The sequence below is a fragment of the Mastacembelus armatus genome, chromosome 16 (genome assembly GCF_900324485.2).
Source record: "Mastacembelus armatus chromosome 16, fMasArm1.2, whole genome shotgun sequence".
Lineage (NCBI taxonomy): Eukaryota > Metazoa > Chordata > Actinopteri > Synbranchiformes > Mastacembelidae > Mastacembelus > Mastacembelus armatus.
In genome coordinates, this window is record NC_046648.1 from 23,487,101 (window position 1) to 23,510,649 (window position 23,549).

General features: G+C 42.2%; 1 protein-coding gene across 4 annotated transcripts in view; it reads right to left on the minus strand.

The window, feature by feature from the left end:
• sema6cb (semaphorin 6Cb) overlaps positions 1–23,549 on the minus strand; it is a 130,294-nt gene that overhangs the window by 93,792 nt on the left and 12,953 nt on the right. For 3 of the 4 annotated variants that reach the window (XM_026317015.2, XM_026317014.2, XM_026317012.2), the window contains exon 2: positions 20,279–20,354. The exons of the other annotated variant lie outside the window; for it this stretch is intronic. The gene's annotated coding sequence lies outside the window, so the exon portion shown is untranslated. The remainder of the gene's footprint in view (positions 1–20,278; positions 20,355–23,549) is intronic. 4 annotated transcript variants of the gene reach the window in all.

A 23,549-nucleotide genomic window follows, 5' to 3' on the forward strand; every position in this document is an offset into this window, starting at 1 on the left:
TTAAGAGGCCACTAAAACAAGTGTTTGCCTCAGCAAGTAGGCAAATGCTTCTTTATTTTTTGCTTTCTTTGCTCTTCTTGGCAAGAAGGTGTGGGGGGTAATTGGCATGCAAGCGTTGGCAGGGCAGTTAGACGAGCCAGTTCCCGAGCTCTGGCAGAAAGCACAACGGCTCTGCTGTGCCCCGCAAAATTAGTTTAAAGCTGTGATTCAGCAACAGGCTGAGACCTGTACAGTGCCACTGACGACATCCATCACTACAAATCAATTTCTCTGGCAGATCAACTGAGCCCCACTGTCACCCCCCCAGTCACAGAACAGCATGACAGCAGATAGAGATTCAAAATAGTCTTGTCTGCTGATACAGGCTTTTAACACAGATGCAGATTACTGGGCTGAAGTCACCCATACACTAGGCAAATGCTCAGGCTCTTTCAGTGTGACCAGTTTCATGCCAAAAATTGTTGGCATGAATATAACAACTTAATAAAGGTTGCTGTGTTTATGTTGAGTCTTCCATGGTACCAGTGGTGGCTTAGATCAAAATCAGCCCTGACAAATGGAGAAGTTTTAAAGTATTAAAGACAGCTGGGGTTTGCAGTGGGAGTCGGGATTGACTAGCCACTGTTCAACTGTGCGAATGAGTCAAAGCTGACGTGGGAGGAAGACAATGGCCGGGATAAGGGGATGGAGCTGAGGAAGGAGGGGGTGCGAGTTGATCGAATCTTCTCATTAACTTTGCCCAGGCCTGGGGAAAGCTGGGAAAGGGAGGATTGGTTTAATGAAGACTCCTGCCGCGAAGGTTCACCTCACCTACTGGGCAGCACTCTGAATAAGCCTGGCAGACAGATGGGCTGAGGAATTGATCAGTGGAGACAATCCACAGAGACCTGCACACACTTGGATGCTGTGCTTTAGTAGAGGTGGAGTACACAATCAACGATATCAAAGACAATGAGGTGTCACTGGAATTTACTAGCTGTGGGAGAAATCTCCGCCTAAAGTTAGAGGCACACAATCTGATCTGGAGTTTCATTTAAACTGACAGCAAGAGAGGGGGGTCCAAAAAAAGAGGGAAAACCACTCGTGCCTATCATTTATCAGACTGATGTGTCTTAAAAAAATGTCACCAAGAGGTCTGCCGAACGAGTTCTCGAACGATCTGCCCAGCCCACTGATCGTGAAGAGACAGAAATCTCCAAACGGGAACTATTTGGTATTTTGGCCCCTTGTCTCTATGATGTGCTTCTGAGAGCTGTCCCACTTTCAGCCCTGGCTCTGTGTGGCATCTATCTTTCACACGAGTGACAACGCCCCCAACCCCGCGCTGCCACTCTCATTTTCATCATCTATTGTTCCAGGCTCAGAAATTCAGCCCGGCACAGCAAGCCCTGCAATTCTGTCATCTCCACAAGCTCAATACTTGCCTGTGCCGCTGATAAGCAGCCAAACACTGAGGTGATGAATAAATCACAATACAGCAGATACACTTACTGTCAGCAGGAGGAGGCCTACTTATTTTTGGTTATTTGAGATAATTCTGAATAAAATGTGGTGTACAGCTTCATCCTGTATCATTTTGTTGAGGTTCAAAGATCACTGCAGGCATTAACAATAATGTGGATCACGCCTGTCCACGTAGAAAGGCACTGAACAAAGCAAACTGTTACAGGCTCGTGAAATGAAAAGAATGACAGGCTTATTCGTATCAATCACATTTCAAAGAGTAATTTTCGCATCTGTCTATAGCAAATTGTTGGTCTACAATGAGCAGATTTGAGATAATATAAACACAAAGCAACTCCATTGCAGATTGTTTGCGGAAAAGATTAACAGCAGGGAAAGTGGACCCTCCCCCTGTGCTGTAAACAGGGCCAGGAACTCTGCAGCCTTCATTGCAATTCTTCACCATTCATCTTCACTTTGCTGCCTGTTATTTTCTGCCACGTTTTATTTCTGTTCTCTGTGCTCAGACACTGAAATGATCAGCTCCTTGTGGAGAGCACTGAATGAAGACTGATTTTTTTTTTAAATCATTGCTTAGATTTATAATACAAATATACCGGAAATCAAACATGCCCCAAATGAAAACACAAAGGACCGATGACTTTTTATTAGACGTTTAACATTTTTAAGAGGAAACTTTCAACTTTCAAATGTGTCTCTTCTCTAAAATTAGTTTTCTGGTGGTGATTGCTGTTTAGGTCATAGCAAAACAGAGGACGTTATTAATTAAACGGCAGATTCCCGTTTAATAACGAACCAACCTGTTGCTTCTTTGTAGAAGCTTTTGTATTTGCATTTTTGAACATCATCTATAGAGGCATTTCTGAGAGGAATCTTCAGGTACACTTGTTTGGAGCTTCAAAGAAATAGTTAGCACGAGCAGCAATGATAATTATCCCAGAAGAAACTAAGAAAGAAGATGTCAGCAGGTTTATGACAGAAAACTTTTCACTTCTCTGGGTAAATGGAAAATTATATTCAGCTCTTGCTCTACTGCCTGTAACACATTTCTTTGACATCTGTCAAAGGACTGGAACCAACCTGGCAAAGAAGGTGCATGTAGTTGGATCTGTGGTGCCCCAGGGGGATCCAGCACCTCCAACAATTCAGGTCTAACACTGTCACCATGGTTACCGCTGCCTGACACCTCTGGCAAAGGCAAATAGACTGACCACAGTGGAACATTTGAGACAACACCAGCAAAGCCTGTGTGCATTGACACACAATAAAGACCTCGGGGCATCAGGGAACTGTCACTGAAAGCCAGGTACATTCAGAAGAAGCAAAGAACGCCATGGACAAACACGCCTGAGAAGTAGTACAGCGCTGGCAGGGTGTCCTGGCCTATCGCAGAATGGTAATTAGTCCTGCAAAGACAAGACACCTTCCTGTTAAATGTCACATCCTTGGGAGAAGAGTGGGGACCGGTGACTGGTTTTGTAGACCTCTGTGAGGCAAAAGCTGCTGTCGTTTGTTTGCTTGTCCATTCACAATTTCTTTTCTGTTCTCTTTACATTCTCCGGCTCCTCCTCTCGGTCCTTCTGCTGTTTGCTCTGTGATGAATGGCTCCATTTCAAGTTGAGATTTTGTTCCTTGTAGCTGGAATAGATTACAAACTGTGCAGTTGTGCAGAAACAGGATGGATCTCACTAAAAAAAACATCGGGGAGGGGACAGCAGAGGAATGAAGATATAGGATGCGACTGTACTTCTCTCTAATGTATGTAATGTAATCTCGAAATTTTCAGAGCCGCTTCTTTGATGAAGGCTATCGAGTTTGCTGTGGCTCTTGTAAAAACAGGTCGTGATAAGAGGCCAGGAGAGAAGTGTAAACAATTTGTGCAGCGGTTTATAATACGACATGACACAGTGTGAATACTGTGGCCTTTTAAATGGCAGGCCTCGTTATCAGCCTGGTTTCATAGCCTCAGAGGGGACAGAGATTCAGATAATGGGGCATCAGTAATGAAGGATTGGACAGGAGACCTGCTGCAGCTTAAAATGAAAGGTTACTCAACCAATGAGTTAATGTAAAGCAGAAACTGTACACAGTGTGTATGGTTTCACCACTGACATGAATCACAAGGAGATCCACTGTGAGCAATACTTTTCTTAATCAGGTTTCTGGCTATGCTTGTTACAGCAGTGCTATTTTTCATGATTCAGAGTTAATATAGTGTCTAAAGAACAGCCTGGGGTTACCACTGAATATTAAGCAATAGCCAGAACTACTTGAAATAACTGCCTCCCTCACAATTCAATCAACATTAATCACACAGGGCAAGTGAATTGGAAAATGAATCCCTCCTGTAAAGGTGCAAAGAGGTGGGGATGCTGTTTTGGTCCAGACAGTTAATATGAAATCTAAATAAGGAAAGTTTTTATAATCTATGGAGGTGGGGGGGGGGGCTTATGTGCAAGTCATTAATTGGATGACTTACTAAAATGAAGGAAAAGGTATTGGAGGAAGGTGGTGTGTGTTTTGTTATTTTGCTATAGTCAGGTTTCCTCTCCTCCCACTTCCAAAAGAGGAATTATTTTACATTTTGCAGCTAGATGCCAGGGGAGAGTGCAGGCAGAGGAGAATGAGTCTTATGAAGCAGTGAAAAAAAAATAATAATAAAAAACAACCTGTCGCGGGTTTGGGCAGTTTACACACTGGCTGCCAGCTTACGTTTCGTCTTAGTGTCACAATTTGTTGGGGAACATCATGTATGCTCTAAAAAGAGCAGGTCTCCCCCAAAGCCTCCTTGGCGGCTGAAGAGTTGCTGAACATCACTCACAATCATTCAGCCACCAGGGAGAGGGGAGAGAGTAAACAGAGGAGAGAAAGGATGGTAGAAAAGGACAAAATGAAAGGAAGCAATAAAAAGACACTGACAGAAAGGGACAAATAGGAGAGAGCTGATGGGGAATAACAACCAAAAACAGGAACAGAGTAAAAAGTAGAAAACAGGACAGAAGGTCAAAAAATACTCATGCATGCTAATCCTCGTCTCCCTGGGTGCTCCGTCTAATGTGGAGAAAGGCTACTGAGCTGTAGAGCCTGAAACTGTCAAGGGATTGGACACGTTTGCTACCCGAGCAAAGCACAAACAACAAGAGGCCATCCTGAAGACAACCAGGTTATGGACATCTTACAGCAGCTGCCTGTTTTGCTGCCATGTTCATAGTTGGAACAAAGAAGAAGAAGAAAAAAGAGTTTCTGTCAAACCGATGCCAGATACACTTTTGCTCTCATCATTCCTCCACCAGCACCAAAGAGCGTGGGAACTGCTTTCAGAAAGCTGAGCGGAGGTGGAAGACTGACCCTGACTCACAACACAAGCCTTCACTCTTGCCAAACACACGGCCTGCTTCAACCCAAAACCTACTGAATACAGGAAACCTATATACATATTGACGCCATCCAATTCTCAAACTGTAAGAATAAAGAAATGTGTTGCAACAATGCAAAGCCAACACATCTTAATATGGTAATCTTCTTCTGCTACCGCTGCTTGGTAGGCTAGTGGTACATTTACAACTGAGGCAGTGGCTGACCACCCTGGACTGTTACTTTGTGCGACTGTTTTTGTTTATTTTGATGAATGTGTACCAGGCAAAGCCATGAAACCACAGGCCACAATCAACTGGATTAGTTTTGATATTTGAGAAAACAATGGAGGTGATGAAGGACTGAAACAACATGGAAAACGTGACTACAACAGTTTATGAAGTGAAAACTGATCTAATTATATACTGATAAAAATGTGTGTTATGAAGCAAGATCTAAAATGATTCCAAGCACGTTTTTTAAGATGTATTAATGAACATTTACCTTCAATTGACTGAAAAACTTGTTCCCGTTTGCCTGTTTTATTACACTCAGACTTGAGATGTTTAAATGGGCGTCAAATATGTCTAACAGTCAAACACAGGTTGTATCAATGCTGATTTGATTCAGCTTAGTTTACCTTGTGCCTACACCGTCAGCGACTCATAAGCTGCACAAAGCCCAGATGTTTCTCTTGCGTGTCAATCAGTCTGAGTTCGTGCTTCCAGAGGTGGCCTTTTGCACGAACACAGCTTGTTGAGTTTCCCTTCAGTCACTGAGCAAAGGCAAGATGTTAAACATGGCGTCAATATTGAGACACTCCTCTTGTAGCATCAGCCGCAGTGAATGACAGCGAGGCACTGAAGAGGCCCCTTTTCTCTGAGCTGACACCGCTGATTTGAATATCAAAACATGATGTAAAACTGTGATTAAAAGTCAATTACAGCTGGCGTCGATGAAAAGTCAATTAAATATTTCAGGGGCTGTTAACGGCTTTTGCCAAGGTTCTGACAGGGGGAGCAGAGAATAAAAGGGAAAATGAGGTATACAAAACAGAGGAAAAAGGCAAACTGAGAGAAAGCAGCTGTCAACAAACACAGTTGGGTTGGGGCGGGTGCAGAAGACAATATTTAGATGAATAGAGCATTTCACAGACAGACGTGCTGTAGAAACAGGATTTCTTCCCCCTCCGTCACCTTGCGCTCATGAATTATGAGGAATTTGCTTAAAGGCAGCGTTCAATTAACAGTCGAATCTACTGGGAGAACGAGTGGGAAACTTTTCTGACAAAAACTTTAAAAGACAAAGCTAAGGGTGGCTCTTATTTAAATGTCTCCAGTGTAAAGTCCTAGAACCTGCCTCCTGGTCAACACTCATCTGATTGATGTTGCATTATAGTTTTTTTTTTAGAGCAGGGGGAAGCAGTGGTTAAAAAAAAAAAAAAAAAAGGAATCATTGAGGCAAGGTGCAGCACACAGCTGCCAGGTCCTGATCACCCGCCTGGAGCCTGCAGGAGCAGGCGTCTTTTGCTGTGTTGAAATGCAGCAGCGGTGACACTCTGAAAGATGAGGCTGACGCTGAACACACCAGTGCCATACCCTGATACAAAGCCAATCCATGGTCTCAGTGGGCTCCCCTATCATGAAAAATGTAATTGCTAAAAGGCAAGATAGTGCTGCTTTGCCCTGTGCTTATTGAGAAATGCTAGAAATTGCCAGAACGCACAACACTCAACTTAAGTGGCTTGTTAGAGAGTAATGAAGAGGTTTGAAGCGAGAGGGAATCATTTTAAAGCAGCGCCAAACGGGTAGATCTGTGCTGAGAGGATCCGTGTTGGTGCTCGTCTGTCTATTCCTGTTTTTGACTCACGAACAGCTGGAATAAAAGATGAGTAACACTGAAAGCTTCAGTCCAGTCTTTAAACACAGTGTTACTCTACAACTTGGCAGTCAACAATCTGCCGCCTCAATTTGCTGCGTCGCTCTCTCCCTGCCCTCACTAATTCACACAAATCAGCACCAATCAACTTGTGCACACAGTGAACAGGAACGAACTCCGCGCACACACACACACACACACACAAGTATGCAACTGTAATCAAGCACACAACCCAGGGTTTACAACACAGCATTTTCCTTCCAAGATCTGAGGCTCTGAAAATGGGGCTGGCACTAAAGACTGGAGTTATTTAAAGGAAAAACTCAACAGTGTATCATTAGGGGTCACTGACACTGTGAGGGCCAGATGGTCATGTAGTCTGGCTTTCAACAGTCTCTGTCTCTGTACCCAATTTGTTCAGCGTTATTTCCAGGATTAAGTGCTATGTTGTTGTACTTTGCATTTCCTCTCTGGGAGATCTGGGCTGCTTTGGCATCTCTCACAACCTGAGTATGAGTAAATAAATAAGTTCTTGTTACAAAATATTGACCCCTGTAAGTGAAGTTTAACAGAAATGGCTTTAGTGGTGATGAACTAATCAACTGACTATCCGTCACAATCAGATACTGGATGTTAGAATAAGTTTGGTCATCGGCCAAAAACTGCTCTAACTGCTGGCTCTCAACACAAGCCTCAACTTGTTATTTATGCCTGACAACAACTTAGTACAAGCTTTGTGTTTTAATGTTTAATAAAGCAGATCCACGCCTTCATAAACTGGTCTGGCCGTTTTTAAAAAAAACAGTCGCCTGCATAATGAGACATATTACCCTTCTCCTGCTGACCAGTGCTGCATGGTTTTGCTTATTGCTCTTCTTTGCTATTTAAAGCTTTAATACAAAACAGGCATGTAGCGTCTGCTAAATGCATCTCAGGCAGCTTCCCTATATGGCAAGAGCTTAATGCAACAGATAGAAGCCAAAAATGTTGCTGCCTCATTGAAAATCTTCAAGCACCTGGAAGTAATTTGAAATCTCAAGCACCGAGTACACACAAACACTTAAAACCATGATATGGATGAGTCAGATGATTTAGGAATTAAGAGAAGATTTCTTCACAAAGCTACTAAGTGTGCTTAGAAATAGGGGTATAGTAATGCTTTACACACTCGCTGTGCAGTTTTAACTGGCGTGGAAAAGGTCCGAGTTGTTTAAACATTTTGTCCAACAGTCCGACAATGAAAGACCAAATATCCTTCAGTCAAATGTCACTCCCATCTCCTGAAGTGGGAGTTAGCAAAGAAAAGCTGCAACAAAAACAATCAAAATAAATGCTATCAATAATCTGATGCATGTATTGTGGACAGATCACTGCTAATTTGAAACCAGTGCTGTTGTGTATAAATAAGTGATGAACTATGAAACAACACAGTTGCATGCAAAAGTATGACTGTGCAGTTTATCTGCGATAATGTTTCACATAAGCCAAATAAGTGAACAGACCAGACTTGCTGGAGCTTTTGATCATCACTATCTGCTTTATTTTTTTTTTTTTTTTGGCATAGCGAGCTGAGATGCGAGAGGTGGGGGAACAACTGAGGATGCAACTTGTTCATGTTGCTCAAGAGGCACATTTCAACTGTTTGCTCTGAAACAGTCTGGACAGTCAACCGCACACAGAAGCCAGGCAAGAATCCCACATATCATTGGCTTTTGTGAAGAACAAAAAAAAAAAAAAAAAAAAAAAAAAAAAAAATGGGGGGTGGGTTTACAGAGAGGGCACTGAAACTGGATTTTGTTCCATTCTGCATAATAACAATAGCCAGAGACCCGTGGTGTGTTGCGGTAAGCTGCTGAGGCTCTAGCCAAAACGATTCGGCCACAAGGAAAAATTCTCTGTGCCTGCTGGGCCAAACCTTAAAAACTCTGCATGACCATCCATAAATTCTCTCCGGGGAAGAGAGAGTTCACTTCTAGCTGAAGCACTCCAGCATGGTTCAGTGCCATTACCATTTGAAAAGGGAGGAGATGAGTGTAGTAGCAGGGGGGAGTTAGGCCTATGTGCAGAAAGAAAGGCTGAAGGGGAGCGCAGCAAGGGAAGAGCAGCTAACTTCTTGAACTTGGAGCACGGATGAGTTTCATTCGTCAAAACGGCACTAGAGCTATTCAGATTCTGCCCTTGAGACAACATGGGCCTCGTCTGAGTTGGAGAGTATATCCAGGACTTGTGTTTGGGTATCGAGAAAAGACAGTAACAACCTTGGGAAAATGTAATCTTCACATTGCATCGAGCTCAAAAGAACAGCGCTGCAGTAATTGAACAAAACACCAATAAAGTTGGGATTTTAAAATGTTACTTTAGTGCTGTTGTGTTGGATTCTCTGCATTATGCATGTGACCTTTGGGGCAGAGATGAAGTGATAACTAATTTATGAGATTATGAGGTAGCAGAGTTCTAGGGTTGCTAAAACTACATTGCAGTCATAAAGTATTAGTATTATACACAGAAATTATTAAGACCTTTTTTTGTTGTGTTGGACTTTATACTTTGACTATTAGTTTTCAAATTAGTTTTACTGTGTTTCCATCCCCTAAAATCTGATGCTCTAATGTAATTGCATAGTTTTGTCACTACTTATGCTCTACAGTTATCTCGACTGCTGTCTCATTGTGAGTCAGGAACATACTGCTGTTAGGCCATTAGCACTTCTTGCTTTAGTTTTATTTTTTCCATTGTTCCACTGTAAAACAAAAAATGGACTTGAAATGGCCGGTGAAGTGTGAGGGTGTTCACATCCACAGTTGCACTTTTGAACCACATCGCATTTCTAGAAAAACTCTTTAGAACAATGATCAGAAACTTTTTAGGCCACAGAGAAGTTAAACAGCGTATTCAAAAACACTGCTAGAGCTGTCCTTATTGACATCATTAGCGTCGGTAAATACGGCGCTAAGAACAAAGATTATAATGACGGACCATTTGTCGGAGCAGACGGTAATTTTCAACAGGTTTAGCTGAAGTAGAGGTGGGTGGAGGACATAGAGGACAGTACACACAGCAATGTGGTTTATCCCTGTCTGTAAACAGGACACTCCTGTTTGGCTGATGCAGGGTCCACCATTTGTGATCATTGTGCTAAAACTTAGACTGAATTGAGGTTCAGCTGTTCCAAATATATTTCAGTATGTTTTACAAAAGGTAAAAAGCCTCGACTGTGACTTTGAGAAGCAAAGATACCTCTCCAAGCTGAAGGAATGGAAAAATAAAATGGTGCACTCCCCTGTTTTGCTGCGTCTGTGTTTTTCTCAAGAACCAGTTTGCTTCCACCTTGGGGCAGGTGCTTGCAGCCAGGCAGGTACGTAATGACACCTGTTTCCACTCGCTGGGTTGAAGTTGCTTTGTGCCCAGTGCCACACCCGTTTGGAAACGGTTGAAGCCACACACACAAAGTCACACAAGCCTGCAAATTTAGTCAGGCTATTTCATGGAACAGTGAAGCACAAGTACTGTGCACAGAAAGTGAAGTATACGCTGCAGAATAGCTGGCAGTGGTTGGATGGTCAGCAGAGAAGGTTTCCCCAGCCTGTGGGTTGCTACTACGAGCTGATAAACACAACGCTAACATCCAGCGATTCATTTCAATGCCAGAAAAAAAAAAAAAACCTAAAACTTTCCTCAAAATAAGAAAAAAGCATTTTGACTCCAGATTACTGCTATCAGACTTAGCAGCTGTCTAAAGCAAGATGAGTCATCCTTCATTATTAACCGTACAGAACTAGGTACAATAGGACGTCTTCAAGACTCCTACATGTTTACACACAAACACCGACTTAAATATTAACGTGCCTGACATGATTTGAAAAAATAAAGTAAATTACTTTACTAAACATCCTAATCGCCTTATGTGTCAACTGGAAACTCCATTTTCATCTTATGTGTGCTGACGTTTATACTGGGAGTCGACAGTTCATTGTTTAAACTAGTTTGGAAGCCGGTTGTGACCTCATAATCCAGCTTGTGTGTGCACACATCTTAAACTTAAAGGTGAGCACAGGTGTCAAACTATGAGCAGTAATTATACTGCACATCGAAGATCAAACATCTAGGGCAAGTACTGACGAGGAAAGAAGGAGGAATGAAATCTGGGTCTTATTTTCAGTTCTCCTAAACCAAAGGTGTCAAAGAGTGCAAAGAACTGGTTTGTGACTTTAGACCCACAGGTGTGGCAGAAAATGACATGTTTTAGCATGAAAAATGTGCCAGCGGCTCCTCAAAGAAAGTAAATGACTCGTAGCACCGCCTGAGGTGAAAAGGCCTGAGTGTTGACGACTTGATCCAATGGGTATGAATAATCTGGTGTTCCTTAGCCCTCTTTGTTGACAGCAGGCTGGGAGCCAAGGACCGAACACCTCCTCAGCAAAAGCATGCTTGACAGGGCAGCGTGAGTGTAATAGATTTGAAGTTCTCCACTTGGAGCTGGAGAGTGTCCAATCACCATGGAAACCAAGATGGCTATTTGGCAGGTCTTAGCAGCTATTGGTTTGGGAAATATTTTCAGATTGAAGGCTTCAGCAACATAGCTACCTCTCTCAAGCTTATGAAAACCTCCATGTGCACGCTGTTTCTCATCTCTGATCATCCTCCTTTTTCCTCCTTCATTTCTAGCTCACTAAAGCAATCGCAGCCCTGCGTTACCAGAATATCTCAGCTGTGGCAGATAAAGGCTGGGAGATTGTCAGTAATGACGGGCCCGACCAGCACTGAAACTTCCCAGAGCTGCTTGTTTCAGCAGTAATTACAATGGGGGAATGGTGCACCATGACTGGCTCTAAAAAGCTTACCAAGGCTTTCACTTGTGATGCCGTGTCCACTTTTTTACGGTACGTGAGTCAGTCGGATGAGTTTAAAAAAAAAAAAGGGACTTAAAAGCTAAACAAATGTGCGAAACAAAGAGCTAAAAAGCAGAGGCAGTGATGTGGTGGCCGGACAGGGGGAGGGGAAGATGAGGAAAGTGCTCTGAAGTCTGTGAATAGGGATGAGATTGGATCATTGCTGCTCAGTGTTCTCCAATCACAGCTCTGTTGAAGAAGGGGGAGAGTGAAGTGATAAGACAGGTGAGAAGGAATACAAGAGAGAGGACAGAACAAATAATGGAGTAGGACGATGGGCTCCAAGAGGCAGAAGGAGTGATTGAAAATAACCGCATGCAGTAAGACAGAACTGATAAGTACATGTGTTTGTCTGAAAAGGATGTGCTCTGCCACAAAGAAAATAAGAACTCTACCATCTCACTTCCATGGGCCACTTTCCCTGAACCTGGCCCTCATCCGCTCAGCTACTTTATTCGCGCCTCTTGTTCTGCTCCCACTCTCAACCCCCCAGTTTCTGAGAGACACAGGTGGATATGAGGAAGTCACTCAACGCCCCTGTCCATGGATCAGGTCCGCCCCAAGGTGTGTGCTGCAGCAGGGTAGGAAGAGCAACCATGGAGACAGTCCTTCCTTCTTCATCTCACAACTGGACAGAAATTATATAGCGAGTTGATGGGGAATGAAAGAAGATCAACTAATTTCACCCACACATACGTACAGGTATGAGATGGCCAATATATTGAAAATGGTGGGAGCCTGGGTCGGTGGATGGCAGCAGAGACCGAGTGAGATTTAGTGAACATGTCTACTCGTGTCAGGTACCATAAAGAAGTCATTTATCAAGGGTCAGTCAAGGTGCTGAAGGTGGTCCTGATTAAGGGCCTCTTAATTTAACTGAGACTGCTCCAGAGAAATAAGTGTCAATTGCATTCACTGCAAGAGCAGAAATAAAAACTGTGTGTTTATTTATAGGTTGAGTTTATTTTATTTATTTATTGGGGAAAAGCTGCACAAGGCTCAAAATGCATTTCTGTACATGCACATCATGCCAACTGCATCTTTTACTATCGTACTGCTGAACTCTTCCGTATGGGAAAATCAATTGATATAAAGGGCTTTATGTGTAAACAGAGACACACAGTGATACAACACTGCATTAGCCAGCATTCATATATAGATTTTTTTTTTCTTTTTTCTTCAGCCTGAGCCACCTGTGATGTTTCATTGTTATGCATATACAAGTTAGCCCATACAGCTCTAGTCTGTCAGCACAAGCTGCTTCAACGTTAACTCCATTTCAGCACAGACAGGACAGAAAAGCTCAAACACTGATTCATCTGCTCCTTCTGTTTGTGCTTTTGACGAGTACTATTTCAGTTGGACTGTTGAGCAGACAAACAAACGTGATTTGAAGATCTCACCTTGTGTTCTTGGTGCTTGGGATGGGAAGTGTTCAGTACTATATACAAAATAATAATAATAAACAGATGAATCTATAATTAATATTAATGTTGCAGATCACAGAGAATTCTAAACATCCATCATTTCTTTCTTTAAAGAACATAAGATCTCATTCTGTGCCATTTGGCCTCGTAGCTGTAGCTAATCTGCTGACATGTCTTTGAAACTCTGAATGGTCAGATGAATCCCTGCAACAATCAGACAAAGACACATTGACACCTATAAAGCAGAAAGAATCAATTATCACATGTCAATTTGTCAGCAGCTAACACTTCAATAAACAAACTCTATTAAACCCAAGCTGAGCACATTTACATTCCACCAAACAGCTTGCAATTACCCGTGTAGATGGGATACATTGGCAATTAATACAGCAATCTTCTTTAATGCACCACCTAGGGAATTTGTAAACATCAATTAGAAGAAATAAGAGATCCTCTCCATTAAAAAGCCTCACGCTCTGAAGCAGTCGCAGCATGATACCAGCACTAAAAAATAAAGATGGCTCTCTGGAAGATAATGTTACATCTCTATGTCAACCACCTCCACCAAATCATGTTCAGCATGAGAGGAACTGTGCTGGTGTGAAAAGGTCTTCACGGTGACGTCAGGCTCCTTGTGACGGACGTACGAGGGGAAACCTGTCTTTAAAATGTAAAGGAAACAACAGAGCATCACTGCTCTGTCAATAAGACTAATCAGACTGGTCAATCCACATTATTCCAGCAGCTTCAGGTCAATACTCACACACTGCAGCAACGGCAACCATAAACCACAGGCTTTCATAGTCAATAGTGTCACCCTTCAACATTGTGGGGGTAGAGTCAAGTGGATTGAAAGCCTGGGCAGACACTGATCTAACATAGATCAGCAACCAACAAAGACTCTCATCATTCCTACATTTGTGGATTATTTTCAAAATGGCAAATATTTGGTTGAAAAGTTACCAACAAGAGTTACGTCATATAAAAATGACCTAGATATAAATCTAGTGATTAATCAATTCAGTGTTTCAGCTCCAGTCCACTGCAACATAAATGATCTGATTATTAAATCATTTACCAGAGTGAGGGTTTATGGCTTTACATTTTCTGTTCCTGTAGTTTTAAAGCCTTTGCACTGTTCGTCAGACAAACAAGCAGTTTCAAGGTGTAACCAGGAACTCTGGGAAACTATAACAGGGCTTTCACAGTTTTATGGTAGCCTATAAAGCAAACTCCAAATAACAAGTTTGTGATGTTGCCTTTGCTTGGTAAACTTTTCTAAAACTCATCAGAACAAAGTGAACAAACTGCAGGCCTGACTTAAAAAATCAAACGGTACTAAGGATACAAGTTAAATGTAATAAGATAAAACTCCATCCCTGTTTCCACTGAGGAAGTTAACCAAACAATCCTCCTTGTAAAGCTAACTCATCTTTACAAATGGTCACCCCAGGGTGGATCCTTTATTGGCCCACTGACATTTCATACTCGCCTGGCAGAACGCGTACGTGTGTCCATTAATATCTAACCAAGTCGGTGTATCTGAACATCAGTATGGAGAATAATACGTAATCGCAAACCCAAGGAGACCACTTCAAGTAATTATCATGTTGCACATGCAGATATAGTTGCACATACAGTATCTGTCCTGAACTTGCATAAATGAGCAATTACGGTAATTAAGGCCTTGAATGAGTGGACCTTTTGATCACACAATTAAGACGACACTTGATTAGCTGTATTTAAATGACAAAATATGACAAGAGAAACACACTGGGCAAAGGGGCTCAGCTGTCTCTTAATGAAATAATCATATGGACAAAACCACTTAATCTAAACGTGTAGACCAATTTCATTTCCCAGATTTTGTCTCAGCTATTTCTATGAATCGTAACTTACTCTTATCTGGGAAACGACCATACTCGTCCTGTGTGTGATGCTATGGAGTATCTAAAACAATAAGTGCAATGTCATGCCTGCGTGTTCCGATTTGTCTGAGCTGTGATCCAAGAAAGAAGAGTGTGATTCTTGATGCAGTTGGTTACTAAAGATTTGAAATCAAATTAAAAAAACTTAAAATTAATTAAAAAATTAATTTCCCATGGTCCTTTCCTGAGTTAGAGCACACACACACACACACACACACACACACACACACACACACACACACACACACACACACACACACACACACACACACACACAGAACAAAGCAAACACCCAACTACACACCACTGTTGTGCACACAACATTTTCATATCACACAATCTTCATTTGGCATGCACTCGTTCTGATCTTTTTCAGTGTCACCTGAGAATTTAGGAAGGGATTACCCTCCAAAAACATCTTCATCACATTGGAGAAATGTGTGGCAAGTAAAAGGGAAATCAAAACCTCTGGACAGAAAGATCAGTGCTGCCAAAAATGGAGCCCAACTCCGGCAAAGTAAATAAACTTTTTGAGATATGCTTAAACTTATTTGGAGCATTCAACCTCTTTGCACTGTGGATTTTGGCAAAAATATTTGCAAAAAAAAAAAAAAAAAAAAAAAAAAAACAAGCATGGCTGCCAGACTGTTTTAACAGAGTAAAACGAAAAAACACATCAGCTTTTAATGGTTTTATCCCGAGTTATGCTTCTGCTGCTCATGCTTCATTTTTATCTATATTCAGTAGTATGTTATGCATAAATAATCTTTAACAAAAGCAAATTCCCAGCCAGGCAAAGTAACTGATCTTCACAGACCATTCAACAAAGCCTCTCCTGTGAGACCACATATTTCTTGGTGTCACCACAGGAATGGCACAAAAAAGCTGAGGTGAACCCCTCGGTCTTTGCCTGCAGTGGACCTCATTTTCTCCCCCCTTCTCAAGTCCCTGTATCCCTGTAACTTTGAAGTCCAGCCAGCAAAGGGCTTTGAAAAATCCTGCAATCTCCCCACCATGACCAGGCAGGGGATTAGCCAAGCCCTGCAGGACGGAGTGGAAAGAGGACAGAAGAGAGCTGGAGGAGTAGCGTCATTTTCCACAAGGGCCATGTATGTGCAAGCAGCTCTGCCTCCGGCTGGAGCTCTGGGGGATTAACAAGCTACTAAGGAAGCAGGGAACAGACCTCCAGCCCCTTTTTCATGACTTCCACAGAAACCAATTTACAGCCAAGAACTGAGGGTGGCCACTAATTCTCCCCATAACTGTCACTTGCTTCAACTCAAAATCTTCATTGTGTTACTCACAATATCAGCTTTGGTCAGACAGAAAATGCTTTCAGGATGACCAAGTCCAGGGAGTACGCATCTGCAAAGGTTTCATTTACTGATATGGGCACTTCACTGACTCAAAAGTAACATTTCGATGTTCACAGAGCAGTGAAAATAAGCAGTTAAGCTCCTTATCTCAGCATCAGACTTGATAGAATCGGTCACGTGGGAAGTCACCCTGGAAGGTTCGGTTTCCCTTGTGAGCCAAAACGACAGAGATTATTCTCTTTTATCCATTCTGAGAACCACTGTTTGCCTTGAGTTTTAAATCTTTCATAAATGCACTCATTACATTTTCAAGATGTGTATTCACTGGCTGGAATCTCAAAAGAAGGAAATGTATGTAATGAGCGTACGCTGTGAAGATCTGTCACTGAGGTGGCTAATGCAAAAACCCGTTTCATTGAACTCAGGAGTCATCAGTTACTGTGAACGACCGAACAAATCGCTGCCATGTCGCACTAAAGTGCAACCGAGCTACAAAACCTACAGCATCTCAGGATACAGCAGCAGCAGCAGCATCAATAGCCGATAGCAACAAGCTTAACAGTGACGATGCAGGAACAACAGAGCTTGATTTTAAATAAAGGCCAATCCATACACAGCCTCAGTGCTTTTTCCAGTACTGGGGTCTTTTGCCTTATCTGTGACTGAGAGAAGCTTGAGGACTTTGCCCTTCATCCCTGTGTTGTTATAGAGTCTCTTGTGGAAATTGAAGATTGGCCCAAAGGCGTGGGTGTGCGAGGAAGAGCTAGGCAGCCGTGCAAGCACATCAGACTTGAGCGGTCTTAATAAAGCTTCCCTCTATCCACCCCAGAGATCTGCTCACCCCAATTATATGCCTGACACCTCTACCCAGCCCACCCCCACCTCAGCATCCAGTTCCCAGCTCTGATCATCGCTCTCCCTCTGCTGTACTCAAAGCCCCTGAGGCCTGCACAATATCAGGCTGCTAGTGGCGTTCGCTTTAAGGTCTGCCGCCTGAATTGCATCACGAATGTTTCTCTTCTGGTGCTGACAAAAGATCACGACTGCTCAGCCACTGCAATCTTAAATGTTTTTTTTTTTTTTTTTTTAAATCCCATTTCTTTCAACAATTCACCAGAGAGACCAGTCACGCCAAGTAATTTCATTAACACTTCATTATGAAACCTTTAATTAGGTTATTAATGTTGGAGTTTACATCTATGCATTAACGTGACCTGCCAAAGTCATTTAATCCAATACGCACGCACACACACACACACACACACACACACACACACACACACACACACACACACACACACACACACACACACACACACACACACACACACACACACACACACACACACACACACACACACACACACACACACACACACACACACACACACACACACACACACACACACACACACACACACACACACACACACACACACACACAACCTGTGGAGGCATGCTGCACACATTCTCAGGAACACTTTGAAATTATCTCACGATCAGATCTGGCAACTTAACAATTCTGGTAAATGTCATTTTAAATAGAACAAACATTCGCTGGCTTCAATTTTGCAAATATGAATATTTGAGGTTTTTCTTGAGACTTCTATGACAGTGAGATGAAGAGTTTAGTATTTCAGCTGGTGGCCAGACAAAGAAGGTAATTTGCATATGTTAATTTGTGCTTTTGTAAATCATGATGATAATTTTTTTCTATTCTATAGCAACTAATAACCTGACCAATTAGCACAGAAAATGATGAATCGATATCCTAATGAAGATAATGTTAATTGAAAGTTCTACTGGGAACAATGTCAATCAAAGTAAACCCTCACTGAGATGCTCACACAATGTCAGTGTCTTAAGAAAAGGACACAGCAACTGCAGGGCACACTGGGTTTAATGGTTAGAAGGAGGAGGATGCTGACATCTGATAGTTACCGGTTCTTCACGCCTGGACAACCAGACATAACACAATAAAACAGATGATGCATGTTCTCAACTGGTGCTTTTATCCAGCTCTAGTTTCATCGTGTGCTTTTACCTGCTATAAATACCAGAAAGGCTAAACTAAAAAAAAAAAAACAGATTTAATTTATTGTTTACAAGCCACGGTTCACTTGCAAGCAAACAGTGTGAACCAAGTATAATCCAAATCAGGCTGAGCCAAAAAAGGTCAACCTCTCTCTGCAGAGGTACACACCAAAGAATCAGTCACATATGTGTCTGACACCAAAACAGCTCAAAAGAAGCACGTCACGAACCAAAGTGCCACTCGTCACTTGTTCGAGACGATTTTGCTGGTTTTACCTTCAGATGCGTTCAAGGTCACAGCAGGCCTACATCTGGCCAGCCATCTGTTTCCAGCCATCCCATGAGGTGTCCTGTCATCGCCGCTGTCCTCTGCTGTCCACATTCTAACTCACTGGGGAAAAGCCCAGCCAGACAATAGCTCCTCAGTAATTCTACAGATTCATGGTGCATTTCTGGAGTTGCTTCCCCTTCAGCTACATGACAACCGCACCACAGAGCTCAGCTCGCCAGAAAAACCTCAACCAGGTGGTGCAGGCTTCATTAGTATGATGCGTACACACCAATCAGCCGATAGAGTAAGTAGGCAAGTTTATATATGTAGCCTGGAATGGGTAAGATAAGGAAAAACAAAAAGACTTCCAGATCTGGAAGAAAGAGACCAAGCAACAGATGACCGCTCTTCCAGCACTCACACCCATTCAACAGATAGCATGTAGGGAGCAGACAGGTGTAGCAGCAGCAGAATGACAATGGACAGAAACAAACAATGTACACAGCTATGAATTACACAACAGCAAAGCCACAAACTACTAGAACCAGAATAACAATTATAATTTGACACATGCAGATTTATAACGTACCACCAAAGTCTTCAGCTAACTTTCCTTGCACTGCACAAATAACAGTTGTCCTCCCAATGCTGGCTCATAAAAAAACCTAATTACTGACGTAAGTTAAAGCGATAGTCGCTGAAAAATGTGGTTTCCGATCTTACACATTTGTATAGAAATTAAATGATTTCATATTTAAAATCTTTACACTTCATTTTAGACTTTTTTTTTCCTATAGAGCTCAAGAAAACTTTCCCCTGTGCATCAGTGCATGTCATCACCTTTAAACTCAGGCCCCAGCAGCTTTAAACCAGCGACACAGACAAAGACTGGAGACATCTCTCCCATGGAACCACATAAAATAAAATGACATTGTTCCAACCCTGGCTGAAAATACTGTGCTGTGAGAGACCTAACTGAGAAAACATGTTTTTGGATACAACACTGAGAGCTGCAGCTTAAAGCACATGCAAATAGACAAATCACAAGCATAATAACAAAAGCATCTCCAACACATGCACAGTATTTAGAAAAACAAAAAAAGTGGCGAATCACAGCCAAATAGATAAATGCTGCAAGTAGCACAGAAAACAACTGAAATGTTTTCAGGGGACACTGAAGTGATAGAGCTGAGACACACATCACAGTATAGCCCTGTTTCCTGTATTTCACTTACTGCATTGTTGTAATTACTGTGCATGTGTTGGATTGATGATATGTTCATAATTGTCCTGTTTTGTCTTTTGCATGTTTTCCAGTGCACTGAGCTCTCAGCCTCTGTACGGCTACAGCCAGTTTACTGCAATGCCCTTTCACTCCCATTGTATCAGCTGACCAGTTTGTCCTTGGCCTGAGAAAAACTCAAGACATGAAAGTGTGCCAAATATTTAAAACCTAATTCCTGACATTTGATTAAAATAAGCAGATAAGTAATTGAGAAGACAATATCTCATTTAAAAAGCTGCTTCAGTAGCAGTATTTTCACAAAGCATCCATTAATTAAGTGGTCTCTACAGACGTCTACTGAAAGCAGACAATTCTATCTAAATACTGCATGTGAAAGATCAGTGAGCAGAGACTCCAATCCTCCCCAAATCAAATTATTCTTCAACTTCTAATTACACAGGATCCACTTTGAAAGGAAACGGCATTCCATACCTTTCAGACGGTCCGACTGCAGCGAGCCACCCAGAGGAAGGCTGGTGCGAGCTTCAGAGAGCAGCTGTCAGCGTATCTGTGAGGGAAAATAGGAAACGACTCTTACATCTGTGTCTCTGAGACATAATGCAGGACAGCTTACAGTGATGCAACCTAAGCCCCTGTGAGCAGTCGGAGCAATCACGTTATATTTCCCCTCAAAGAACTCAAAAAGTCCAAACTGTGAATATACATGACAGGCTATCAATGCTGGATAAAGTCTCAGGAAAACTCCAAAATGTAACACGGAAATGTGAAATGAGTTGTTTAGAACTCTGGGGAAGAGACACGGCTGGTGATATTGGGGATTTGTCAAAAGATTTTGTTTAGTTATTGCAAAAGCAACCTGTTGTCATACAGAGCTCAAACTAGCCAAATCCAATGATGGCATCTTTGCACACAATCTGCTCTGACAATCTGCTGCCAGGAAAACATTTTCACCTTGCCAGTGCGCACGTCTAAGCAGACCTTCAAATGATCCTTCAAAAGAAAACATGTCATCTGCAAGCTGATATGAAAAAAAGTGGCAAGCTCACTGTGGCCGATGAGCGACTTTTACTGCTCTCGAAGAAGTTGAACCCTGAACGTACAGTGGATTTCATTTCCTGCTGCTGATCAATTTTCAAGTTAACAGTGAGCATTGAAAAAAAAGCTGTCGGAGCTTTAAGCATAATCTCAGAAGAGTTTGTGTCAGATTTAAATGTTGGAATAAATCTGAATAAGCATTTGTACTTCTAGAAGTTCACCTCAGTATAGTTGTCCATAATCATCTAATCATGGAGACGCTGAGAAAAGTGATGACCTGTTTGGATCCTGACCTGCACAAATACTAATTTGGACAAATGGCGATGACGACCTCAAGCCCAGCACATTTTAAGTAACGGGGCCAGGAGGACTTGCAGAGGCAGCATCCTTTGGATTAGACTGCACACCAGCCGACAGCCACATGCTGACGAAGGTTCAGTTAAGGTTATGGCAAAGGCAGCTCACCAGCTGATTTTTCTCCTCCAGGTTCTTAAAGTCTTTGTTTGGACAGAAAGACCACAGATGGAAAGTACAACCGCTGTTTATAGGTAACAGTCTGTCCCAGGTACTGTGATTTCACTGGACACGAGTGGTTGTTATTTCATTGTTGTAGTGGTACACGGTGAAACGTTATTAGACAAGGGGTTGTGTTTCCCATTTAAGGAACTCTAAACACATCGGCTCTGATCTTACAGCACTGCATGGGAAAAAACACAAAACTTCAAAAAGCCAGATTTGGCTTTTAAGCGATAAGGCACTTAAAGTTCCCAGACTACAAATTTCCCCTAAATGCGTCTAGATTCATTCGGTACAGCATGTGTGTTTTATAGAGGAAGCAATGAGGGCTTCAGTGACGCAGATCAGCTGACCATCTGCTAGAGTCGCGCCAGCATGTCTTCCATCATTTTTGATTTGTGCAATTTAGAGGCCATAACAGGCATGGTTAAACTGGCAGGTTTTACAAGTCTCACAGTTCAATTCCATGGTGTGGCGACTGCTGCTGACACATAAAATCAAAACATTCTGATGCACAAAAGGCTAAAAACCAAGTCCTGACAAACAAGATGATTACCGAGGGAGGACTGCTGGCGTAACGGGTCCCAGCCAGCCGAAGAGAACGGCCGAGGAGAAACGACTCCCTGACCAAAGCTTTCCTGGGCTCACAATCGACTCCTGAGACAACACATAAACACCACCCCTTCAATGTGCACAACTTCAAAACCACAGCTTGGAGCAACTAAAGGAATAATCTAATTAGTGCTTGGACTGTTGCACTGCCTGTTTGCTTCCCTTCTTTTCTGTGCACAAGCTCTTTGCTGCATAATCTGCAAACGCAGTTATAGCTGCTCCGACTCCTCAAACCTCACACTTGTGGTATGGCTTCTATTGATTCAGTAAATAAAAGGGCAGTGGGACAGGAGATGATACCTCAACCTCTCTGGCTCTTCCTGGTCCCATTAACAACATGAAAACAGCATGTTCAGGGACTTGCTAACAGCACTTCACTTCAACATGGTGAAATATCCCAAATAAAAATCTTACCCCAGTTTGATTAATCAGCTGAGCACAGAGTAGGCAGACTGGAATTACTATAACACAATACTGCAGAGGGTTCTGTATGATCTTTATTCTAGGGTTCAGCCAAAGGACGCAGTGGCATCTGTAAAGTCTGATGCTTTCTGAAGCAAAAACAACTTGGCTGCAAATATCACAGCCCCCCTGATAGGGAAAACTCAAGTTTGAGGGTGGTGATGTTCTTTGTTGCACTGGGGGAGATGGGAGACATTTAGATGGCATGACATCACTGCAGCTCCCGCTAAGGGAGCTCCTTATTCTTGCAGTTGTCCTCTGGAAACGCATCCAAATTAGACTCGTTCTCGGCCCACGCCGCCGCTCAAATATCAGATCAGCAGTTTCTGAAAAGTCAAACCTCCGAGCACTGTCAGTAAAATGCCATCTTTCATCATTTGGAGCTTTCTGACTGAATGTGAAACCATTAACTATTATGCACTGCTCAAAGTAGCAGAGAAATAAATATCATCAATTCAAAGGCTGAAAACTGCAACTTACTGCTTATAGTTTATTTCATTATTCAAACATTTTTAATGGAAATCTAATTCTGTATTCCTACATTTACTTTTTTCCTTTTTCATGTTAACCATTTACTTGTATAGTATCGTCATGATGATAGTTTTTAGTTTATCATATTATTCCATTATTTCTGATGGTGATGGTCACTGAACACTCACCAGCTGCTGAGATGTTGTGCAACAGAATCAGGTTTAGTTTGGGAGTAAAACCAAAGGTCTGCACACCTGAAATATTCTCTAATTGCACAGGTCGGCATTAAAAACAAAAACAGAGTTGGAACAATAATTTAACTGTTGGTTATGAAGCTGGTTTGTTTAAAAACTTTTACAATGCCACTGCACGTCTTAGTAATGTTGCCATCAACTGTTAAAATTGGACTTTCTGGAACAATTATTATGAACTAGGGTCTTATTTGAAAATAAGACCTTGCATGGAAATTCCTTTTAATGTGCGAGTCACCTGTAAGGCACTTGGTAGAGCCCTAATTGGATGATTGATCTGTAAATGGCCACCATGGCTGTGAATTTTTGAACAACTAAAATCTAGGAAAAGAACCGGGGACTGTGGCCTCTTCTGTCTTCCTGCAAATGCCAACAACCCAGAGATCATCTGGCAA